Raw genomic sequence first — 11,226 nt, 5'->3', positions numbered from 1 at the left:
CCAATTGAGTTTACCCAGCCATCTGTTCATCTTTACAGTTGGCAGGAGAAACAGTGCCACTTGAGGTGTTTTTTACGCAATCACAATAGGTCATTCCTTCTGACAGTAAAAAATTTTCCTATCTGATTTTTCACACCTCTAGCAAATAATAAAAGCTAATTACTAGTTGAAAATAATAAGGATGACAGTTAATGTCTCAGTACTGAAACTGCTTCTACATTTTGGTGAGAATATCACCACTTTTATGCCCATGTGAAAGAATCCTTATCAAAACCCATTCTTTGTTATCTTTGGAAAAAAAGATTAAAGATATAGATTTTCTCCAACTTCTGATGATTCGACAACAATTTTTCGATTTTACAATACTGTGAAAGTGATGCGCATTCAGTAGAAACTGTACTTCAAATTTTGAGTTTTGATCTTTTCCCAGACTAGTAGTATGTGGTACAATACTCTCTCATGATCCTGGGCAGCAGCAGAGAGCCACAGGTCCCAGTCAGCCCCTCGAGCACAAGGGTGAATAACCAATACACTTACAACCATTCTGTACCCATGCAACATTCTGTCTCTCACTTTCGGTACAGTATTCAATAATTTACATGAAATATTCAACACTGTTATAAAATAGGGTTTGTATTAGATGATTTTGCCCAACTATAGGCTAATGCAAGTGTTCTGAGCATGTTCAAGTTAGGCTAGGCTTAGCTATGATGTTCCATAGGTTAGATGTATTAAATGCATTTTAGACAATATTTTCAACTTAACTTTGGTTTATTGGACATAACCCCAATGTAAGTCGAGGAAGAACTGTACTAAGTACCTATTCAAACGTTAAAAAATTGCTGCCCTTTCTTTTGGGTTTTCTTCAAAGCGAAGAAGGGGTCCAGAAAGTTATTATTAGCAAAAGAAACTAAGAAGCTTATTTAACATACTCACATACTCAAATTGCTCATCTTTCCTTCTTTCCAATTAAAATAACTTCTCTGACCATGCTTTTCAAGGAAAAAGAAGATGGAAATTACATCCCTACTCAGCTCCATGAACTAGGCTTCTTGGAATCCAATGCTGGAAGAGAGCCTAAAGATAATCAAGCCCAACCCTCTCACTTCGTGGTAAGAATACTGAGGGTTAAGGTCACAAAAATAGTAAGTGGTAGAGCCACTCCTAAAAAATATCTAGTATTGGTCATAGTATAAAGATATTGAATTAAATAAAGTTAAACACAACTCTGTCTTTGAAATTGGGGTAGGCAATTTAAAGACAAGAATTTCCCAACTAGTTCTATTTTTGAATCTCAATGACTTTATTTCACTTGTTCTTTCAGGCTCTACTGGCTAAACACCTGTATAGTTAGGATGAGGAAGATGTTTTGGAACAGCTATTTTGGCTTCATTTAGGCAGATTGAAAGAGCAAACTCAAAGTGTAAAAGTATTCTACACATAATAGGAACCCCTAATACCCACTGTTTTATGCCACTCTCAGCCTATCGATTGTATCAGCTAGAAATGCCTGGGAGCACTCACCCGCCCCGCACCCCCTCACAGCGAGCTTCCCACAGCCATCTCCCCTTTCCAAACCAATGTTACGCACAACTAGACTGGACTGACCCTTTTGGTTCTTACTATGATTGCAAGATGCCCTTCAGCAATAACCATTACGAAACTTTGAAGAAAAAAAGAGTTTATTGCTTACAAGCCCTGGAGTGTACAAAGCACATCTGGGACCACACTGCGAGGTCTGTGGGGAGAAAGAGAGAGAAAGCATGGGCTGTTACACAGCTTGCTCTGCTCACCATGATCTGAGCCAATTAATCACAAGTTAAGGATCGAGAAAGGAAGTTTTATTTCAATTCCTGGCATAATCAGGAAGATGGCAGACTAATGTCTCAAAAAACTGTCTTCAAGGATTACAGAATCTTGAGGCAGTTATACTGGGAAAATGGGCAGTGAGGAGAGGGTCCAGGGATGTTGGTACCCAGCCATGATGGGCTCCAGACATCACATTCTTCCATTCTTCTGTCACAGTGAAGGATACCTTGTAGGTGTGTTTCCCACCTGTGGTCAGCTCGTTCCTGGAGAGAAACTCATAAAACAAAGTTTTAATTTATCAAGCTATAGGAGAGTACATATGTAAGTGGAGGGCATAAATCAGGAGAGCATATGAAGGTTTTTAGAATAAGTGCATAGCAGCGAGTAGTCACACAGAGGAGGGGCTGGGGTCGTTTAACGTAACAAGATGACTTCACTTATGCTCACTTACAGATCCTGGGGTCCTGCTTTTACTGAGGTGGAGGGCGAGGGTCTAGGGTTTGCTGGCTCACTCTTTATTGGCAAATTTAAAACATAAGAGTGGGAATTGAAAGCGCAGGGAGAGAGAAAAAGAAAAAAAAAGCAAGTGGCCCAAATCACTAGTTATCTAAATCAACCAGATTTCTAAAACAAAGGAGCCTCCTGGGTGGTGTTGGGGGCATGTGTCCTGGCTCTTTATGGAATCACGTGGCTGGCAATGTATTGATTCAAGATAGCCTTTGTTAAAGCTTAAGTCAGGCACCTACATTACAAAAAGAAAAGCCAACTGTCAGGGCTCACACTATACCCAACCCCTCCAGGAGCCCTGCTTCCCCTCTGAGACTCTAGTGGCTGAGACTCCGGAGAAAAGTGAGGGATGAATTGATGATCGTGGATGATGTTGGGTCAGGGTGTCTATTACCAGGGTGCTCATGTTATCTTTGAAATAAAGAAACAGTAGTTTCTAGACGTTATAAAATCAGTCATATGTAAAAGCCAGGCACCTGTGTAAAAAACAAATAAAACAAAATTATATCTCTGCCCTAAAACAAGCTTTTACTATTAAGATTGCTGAAATAGCTTCTTAACAGTATCCTCTCCATCAAAAATTATGGCGAATTTGAGATGCTTACACTACTTGCAAGTGACACATTAGCCTGCCATGCTTTCATGGATTATGGCAGAAGACATGAGACTGTGGGGTCAGAGACAAAGTACCTTATTTCTCACAGCACAGCAAGCAACATAAACAACGCATCGATGTCAGTTGTCTTTACTTCTAAGTACCACAGGGGCACTGAAGATGGGCCCAGATGGATTCCTGCATATACAGTGGTTTGCATTGCATGAGAGGAAGCCCTGAGCTTAGGGAAACTGAATCTTTTGTAACAGACAGTAGGCCTGCCTGTTTCTGCTCTGAAGAGAGACACTAACTCCATCTTCCAAAGCTGCTCATTTAAAAAAAACATCTTCAAGGGGGTGTCCCAGTGGTGTAGTGGTTAAGTTCGTATGCTCTGCTTCAGCAGCTTGGGGTTCACAGATTCGGATCCTGGGCGCAGACCCTCACAGCGCTCATCAAGTCATGCTGTGGTGGAGTACCACATGTAAAGTAGAGGAAAATTGGCACAGATGTTAGTTCACGGCCAATCTTCCTCACCAAAAAAAAAAAAAAAAAAAATTCTTGAAAAGATAGTTCAGAACAAAGGCAGTGCCTTTGTTGGGAAGATATGCATAAATCCAAGAGACACTTGAGAGATTGCTGTGCAATATTCCCTGTCTCCAGTCTTCTAGCTCTAACACTTCGAGCATAGTATCTCTAGATGCATCTTCCTTAAGCACAGCTGTGATCTCACCAGTCTCTTCTTTTACAGTTGTCAAGGAATCCCCATCCCACACATCATCAAATCAAACATCAAATCCTCACCCTGACATTATAGGATCTGCACACTCTTTATCGAGCCTTCCCATGCAGGCTCACCATTCACTGTTCACCCTTAGCTCCAGTGTCTGTCATGAGAGAGTTCACCCTTCTCCAAACACAAGCAGGCTTCCCCAGCTCCATGCCTCATTCCGTTCAAGCTCTCCCCTCAGCCTGAAGGCCATTTCCCTGCTCTGTGTCTGCTCCACGTCCCAGGTGTCCTTTATACTCACGTCTGCTCTCTGAGGCTCTTCCTAAGGAAGCATTCACTTTTTCTGTTTCCCTGCTGCTACCTGTTCGCATCTTTATTTTAGATCTTACTTCAGTGGGATGTGAATGATTGTTTCTTCCGAATGTGTCATCTCCCTTGCCATATTGCATTACCCTCAAAAGGGAGGGACTGTTCTCTCATTTTCTTACCCCTCACAGAATGAAACATAGTGTCTGGCATATATCAAAGCCCCTTTCATCTTGTTAATTCGATTGAATTTTATGCCACTGCTTCCCCAGATCCAGAAACGCTAAATGGCAGAGCTAAATAGCTTTCTCCCTACTCTGCATCCTCTGATGGGGAAAAGACTCTCCAGAACCATCTTCCATGCCCCTCACTGTGCCATTATGATTATTCTTTGTTCTTTACTGCTTTGCCTCTCTTCTCTTTCTTTCCTCTTACCCTTTTCTCCTCTAACCCAAGAAATGTTCATTAGGATGATGGCAGAACGATAGCCATCCTACTTTCTTTTCTCCTCATTTAAGCCCCCTTCCAGTAACTGCATAATTGTCAGCCTGGTTCCTTCCCCAATCTTCTGTGCCCACCAACTGATTTAGATGTGGTTTTATATGCCCATCCACAAGTAGGGCAGGACAGGAGAGACACTGGGCCTGCCACGGGCCTGCTGTTGTGCTCTCAGGCCTGGCTTCACAGGGTCCAGAGTGGCTCTGGGACAGCTCCTGCAAGTTCTTGCTTAAGTTGTACATGTTCCCAGATGGGAGTGACCTTGGACTCTCCACCTGGTCTCTCTTCCAGGTGTCCTCACCACTTCCAGGTTCCAGGTGTCTTCACCTGGGCATCCTTCCAGGTATCCCTACAGAGAGCCCTGTAGGGGAGCCTGGCCTGTAGAGGACATGGCCAGTTATATCCACCATAGTCTCTATCTAGTGATACTCATTTGACCCTAATGGGAATGTCAGCCCAAGGGCTGTGTGCTCACACATTGTTTTATTCTTGTTCCACATCTTGTTAGGCACATTTTTATCCTTAATTATGCTTTCTTTTAATCAGATCTTCTCCTGGTTCAGTCTAATTGCAGATTCTCTGTGTGAATCCAGAGAGTACCTGCCTCCATCAAGTGTGCATTACAGCCATTGACAGGCACAGGGTAAGAGGGGCATCCTGGGTGAGTAGCTAGAATAATGTCAGTGACTGAGGCTGAGAAATATTCTGTGTAAATATGTTCGGGTCAAAACAAAGGAGGAAACCCAGCCACAGTCTTAAGTTTTGGAAAGAAGTTGTGCCAAGTTGGGTCCCCAACACATGTGCTCCCTGGCAAAAGAGCGAAAAAATAATATATTAGTCACTTTTTCTTATTTCTATTAACACAAATTGGCATTTTCAAATGGGGACAGGAGATAACAGGAGGGGGCAGATGAGAAGGAATCTGTGGCTCAGGCAGGAGGAACTAGAAGACTTTAGCATCGCATTAACCCTGCGTCAGCTTTCCCTGGAGCCTGACACAGAAGCCCTGCCAACCCCTCACGACCCCTGTTCTACTAACTAGAGTCAGGTCAAAGATTGACAGCTTATTTTTATCCATTCAAGTAACTTAGGAGATCCCCAGAGCAAATTACCCCAGCAGAAATTTAATAAGGGCAGTTTCAAAGACAGCTTACGGGAGTTGCTGGCACAAAGCTCCTCTCTGGCTCTCCAGGACCATTCAGCGCCTCACTGAAGACATTTGGGCACAGAATCCGAGGTCCCTGCTATACACAATGCCCTGATTGTGGCCACTTCTGAGCAGGGAGTGTTACCTGGGGACATGCATCTGGCCCTCTCTGATTCTTAGCCAGGTCATGTGAAATCTTTTAAAAAGATGTTTTGGAAGAAGAGATCACAGAGGGACAATATACAAATGACCAAAGTCTTTCTATGCTAACCTACTTCCAAGATAAATTTTAATAAATTGATTCATATGCCTTCAGGGCCAGGACCTAAAAGAATAGTAACTCATGTGTAAGTTTTCCCAGATTTCGGCCCTCAGGAGATTTAAGGCAAAGATGACTAGAATTGGTATTACTTCAAAAAAACATTTTTTTCGGATTGTGCTTTCCTTCTTCTCAAAAATCTAGGTCTATAAATCTTCAAATAATCAGAATACAGAATCGAGGGCCTTTAATATCAGAGAACCAAGTTAGTTCCTGACCTCCCTTGAAGGTGCCTGTAATTAGCAGAATGAGTGTTTGGAAGTTTTTTATTCATTTACCAATGGAAGAAGTAGAATGTTATTATTGGCAGACTTGAAACCCTATAGAGCTAATAGATTTATATATAAAGTTACTTCTTATCTCTACACCCAAATCTCACAAAATCACAAATTCATATTTCCAAGTGTCCTTACAGCTCAATGCCCAAGAAAAATAAATACAGGGGGAAGTATTCCAAAGAAGGAGGAGAAAAGAGTTTTGATCCATGCAAAGGCTAGTCACTGTCTTCCTTTTGCCAGTGCATTCCATAATAGCATGACGGAGTTCTTGTCCTTGGACAGAACTCAACTGCATCAGCCCTTTCCCTCCTTATAGAGGTGGAATATAATGATTGAAAAACCTCTAGGCAAATACTCCTCAAAGAACACACATTCTTCGTCGTGGCTTAGATAACACCCAAGTCTCTCCTTCTCAAGCTGAGAATCCAGGTCATTTTACATGCTATCGTCTTTGTCGTAAAGCGATCTCATTCCACATCCTCTCTCTCCCAGACCTCTAGGCTGATCCCCATCTATATTCAGTTACACTTTTACCAACCATAGAATATTGTCACCATTTGTGTCCATCTAACGCCTCCCTTTCCCAGGGAAACCAGGGTAGAAAGCCAGGCAGCCCTAGGAGGATGAAAACCTGTACATTGCTTGTTCTAGAGTAAATTAGAATAAACTCTCAGAGAAACTACTGGTAGTATGAATCAAAAGCCTTACGATCAGCCCAGCAATTCCAGTTACAATTGTTAATACTCGGGAAATTTAAAAAGATATGCCCAAAGACAGACCAATAAATGTCGTAGCAGGCAGTAGTAGATGAGTTGACATACATGTGACTTTTCTTTTTCTGTTAAAAAGAGAACAGAACAGTTCTCCCCATGTGTGTGTGTTTGTGTACGTATGTGTGTATATGTGTTCATGTGCATGTTCATGAATAGGTGTACCCCAGAGCAGAAGGAGAGAAAACAGACCAGTGTTGGAAATAACATGATGTCTGTCCCTTGTTCAAAAGCCTCTGGAAGAGTAGCTGGGTTTCACATTGTCTTAGGTCAGATTTCCTAGAAAGAGAGACTGTGAAAGGAATTTGGGGTGCTCTCCAATAACATTTCTATAGTGCTGGTGAAACCTTGATGGCATCTCTGGGCAAAACGGCAAATGCAGTCCTCTGGGAAAGATTGCAAGCACAAGCCGTTAGGCACAACATTTGCAGAAGCTGAGAGAGGGCTACAACTCAGAGGGAGATGAGATCTAGACAGAGCACCAAAAAGATCTACGACATACAGCAAAACCATCTGATCAACTTTGAAATGCACAGCCCAGGGCTCCACCCGGGAAAGTATTTCATCAGATCTGAAGTATGACCTGGGCATCTACATCTTCTAAAAGTCCCACGTGTGGCTCTGATGTGCAGCCAGGATGCAGAACCACTGCCCTGGAGAGGGAGGAATTTGAGTCAGAAGCTGAAAGACTGTTTTCATGAAATGCCTGGTGAGACTCTGGGCATAAGCATTGCTGCCTTAGAACCTAGAAAACAACTCCAGCTCTAAATGGGGAAAGGCAGATTCTGCCTATTTCTTTGGCAGATCCCTGTTGTAGTAAAGTCTGAGAGTACTGCAAAGCACATACAGAGGCTCAGTGTGGCCCGCTGAGAAGCAGCCTCGCCCTAGAAGGTGCCAGCACTAGCATTGGAGTCAAGACCCCTCCTCAAATGTCTGTGGTTGAGGATCCCTTGAAGATGCATGAGGGAAAGAGTAGACATTGACTTACCCCTGTCCACAAGTAAGACTTCTCCAGGGCCTTCTAGAAATTACTGATGGGATTGAATCATGCAGAAAGGGGCTATGAGACATCTTAATTCAAAAATTAATGTTAGAGTGGCTCCTTTTTCATTTATAGGCTGATGAAACTTGAGCCATTTGGGGTTCTGCCATATTTAAGACAGCAAAAACAAAAACAAAAGATTGAAGTCTTGAGTTCTAAGAAAATGGTTGTATACATTATGGCAAGTTCATACAATGAAACACTAAGGAACCATCAAAAATCATGCTGTACAATATGTGCGGTAATATTTGTTGACACAGGGAGATGCTCCTGATACACTGTTAAAGTGAAAAACAACACATACAATTCTCTCTAACAAGTGTTCAAATGTGAATATCTACAATCTCTATAATGGTGAGTAAATTTTCTTTCCTGATTTTTCTGTATTCAATATGTATTATTGTAACAATTTAAAAATATAATGAAAAATAAACAAAATACAGTAAAACAAAGTATGTAAATTTTCCCATTGTAAGACATTAGCCATCTATACTGAATCTCAGCCAGGATAAGTGCAGCTTATCTCAATAATGTCACAATAATTTGGCTGTTGTAGATGCTTGCACCCTGCATTGCAAAAGAAAAGTAGCTGCCTGGTCCTCGAACGACCTTAGTAGACACTCAAGGTCACAACCCACCTTCCCTAGGATTGGGTCATGGCAAAGGCAGACGAAGAGACTTCTCTGAATAAAACTCAGAAGGACACATAATGCTGACTACCTAGAAGAGACCTGGAGCTTGGAAAGTGAATTAATTCCACGTGACACTCTTAGCCTTTCCCTCTTTGGCAAAGCAGTTTTGATAGAAACAAATAAAGATTAACCTATATGATCTTAGTTAGGTTGCATTGAACAGATAATACTGACATCTTATTCCCCCCAAATAAAGAGAGAATACTGAAAGTTTCCAGAAAAGAAAAACAGGGAAGCCAACAAAAATTAGGAGTAAGAATGGCATTGGACTGCTCGTCACAAACACTGGCAGCCGGAAGACAGTAAACAATGCTTTCCATTTAAAGTGCTGAGAGAAAATGACTTTTAACCTAAAATTATAGAACCACAGGACTGTCAACCAAATATGAGGGTAGAATAAAGGGATTTTGAAGCATGCAAAATTTCAAAAAAGTTCTCTCCCGTGCACCATTTTTCGTGAAGCTATTGGAAGATGTGCTTCACCAAAATGCAGGGTTAAATCGGAAAAAAAAAAAGGAAAGACCTGGGAATTGGGAACCTGGGGACCCGATACATGGAAGAGTCAAAAGGAAGTCTTGTCTAGCAGCACAGTCATCAGCGCTGTGCCAAGCCCAGGGAGCAAAGAATTCTGATGTAGCAGGACGGCAGAGGCCTCCAGAAGCAGATTCTCTAGAGCAGAAATGCACCTGATGAATGGTCTGAGAGGTTGGACTGCATAGAAAACAATTTCCAAGTTCCTCAAGGGTGCATAAAGCTTAAATATTCCAAGAGAATTAAGTAAATGTAAAAATACCAATTATCTCCAGGAAACAAATAGAAAGTTGTTCAGGGACCAAAATATAATTATAGAATATTATTTTGCTCAAAGTAAATAATATTTATATTGTAACAAGAAAAAAATGTGTGGGTTTTACCAAAATTTTATTTTAAGCATGATTGGCAGGGAAAGCACTAAATGAATCCAAATCCTCATCTCTCAAAATGGAAATCAAATGATGTGTCTAAAATCGCTGAATCAACAGGTAGCAACAATCAATGTAATTGGCGTACCTAGAGATAAATATCAAAAGGAACAACCAAAGAATTGAGAGTTGCCTGTGGGGAGTCGCTTAGGCATCGGAAGGGAACAGGAGACTGATGCTTTCCATGACTCTTGGCACTATAAGACTTTTTAAATTGTTTTCCCATGATAGTTTGTTACAAATAAAAATTAATTTAAAATTAAAAGATTCTTCAGTGCTCACTTCTGTCAAACCTTTAAAGCAACAAATGAATCCTATTTGCTTTATTTTTCATGGCAGTCCAAACTTAGTTTTATTTCACCCTTGAGATTGTATCCACAGAATATAGCTACAATCCAGCCTCAACACATTAGGTTCATTCAGTAGATTAAAAGCACCAGCAAGATACAAAAATGGTGCAAATATATTTCTACAAACATTTAATGAATATACTTTCTTATCAGTCACATATATGGTGAATTATTCATACCAACACCTTGCAAATGAACTTGAACATAAAAAAAGTAAAATTCTGGAATTCATCGCCCACGTAATTACAAATAATTTTGAAAAGTTTACAATCAACTTATCTTAGAAAAATTGACATTTTGTATGAAAATTCACCAATGATATCTTGAAAGATGTTGGTACCTGCTCGACACCTGGAGGATAGACAAACAGCCTATGACGCTGACACTTCCTAAACAGGTAACATCACAAGCTGACTTTGAAATCGAGTACAGTTTGAAATGCAACTCCCCTATCTTATTTAATCACCACCATAACAAACAAATGTATTAGCGTATATTGGAATTTAGAGGTATAATATATAAATCAGAAGTAAACTCTGAAGGAAAGCAAAGAAGTTTGGAATTTTCTCCCCAGTAGTCCACTCACAATTAGGGAATTTACCATTAATACAAATGAAGAATGTTTGATTGTCCAGAAATCTGAATAGGGCTCTATCCCAAAACGATGTACATTCTAACTTTCTGAGAATCCTAAGGGTAATACTGACTAGATGGGATTTTTGCCAGAGATGTTAACTTGTGAACCTAATTCTTGTGGGAGACACTGTTGTACTTTGCAAGAACTTCTTGAAAACATTTTGGTTATTACATTATAAGAGGTACCTCACCCGAAGGGTTTTCTGCTATTGCAATTACTCTATCAGCACAGAGGTCACTAGACGCCACTTTATTTAATAGTGTGTTAAATATTAATATTAAGCTTTTAAATTTTTTTCTCCTATTATGTATATGTATGTCACATGTTTTAAAAGTAGCAAGTCTTCCTTGTATTCATTCCCCAGAATATATGGCATCAAAATCAAGTGGCACAATCTACAGCTTTTGGTGTCACTAGAACTGTAAAAATGTTACATAATTTCTGTCTTCAAGTAAGTAGGTGTATATATTAGCTAGTATTTTTTATAACTGAATGTGACAAAAAAAAAAATAAAATAATAGTGGCTTCCCAACACAGAAATTTATTTTGTTTCATACTAAAGAATCCATTAATAGTCAGCCCAGGGC

General features: G+C 40.5%; 1 long non-coding RNA gene across 1 annotated transcript in view; it reads right to left on the bottom strand.

Moving 5' to 3' along the window:
• Positions 1–1,826: 1,826 nt before the first annotated feature.
• The window catches only part of LOC139082901 (uncharacterized), an 82,179-nt gene continuing 72,779 nt past the window's right edge, over positions 1,827–11,226 (bottom strand). Inside the window, exon 2 of the long non-coding RNA XR_011539246.1 lies at positions 1,827–2,072. This is a non-coding gene — a long non-coding RNA (uncharacterized lncRNA). The remainder of the gene's footprint in view (positions 2,073–11,226) is intronic.

Source organism: Equus przewalskii, chromosome 4 (genome assembly GCF_037783145.1).
Source record: "Equus przewalskii isolate Varuska chromosome 4, EquPr2, whole genome shotgun sequence".
NCBI classification, from domain to species: domain Eukaryota; kingdom Metazoa; phylum Chordata; class Mammalia; order Perissodactyla; family Equidae; genus Equus; species Equus przewalskii.
Note: the sequence above shows the minus strand (reverse complement) of the source record. Positions and strands in the feature narration are given on the sequence as shown.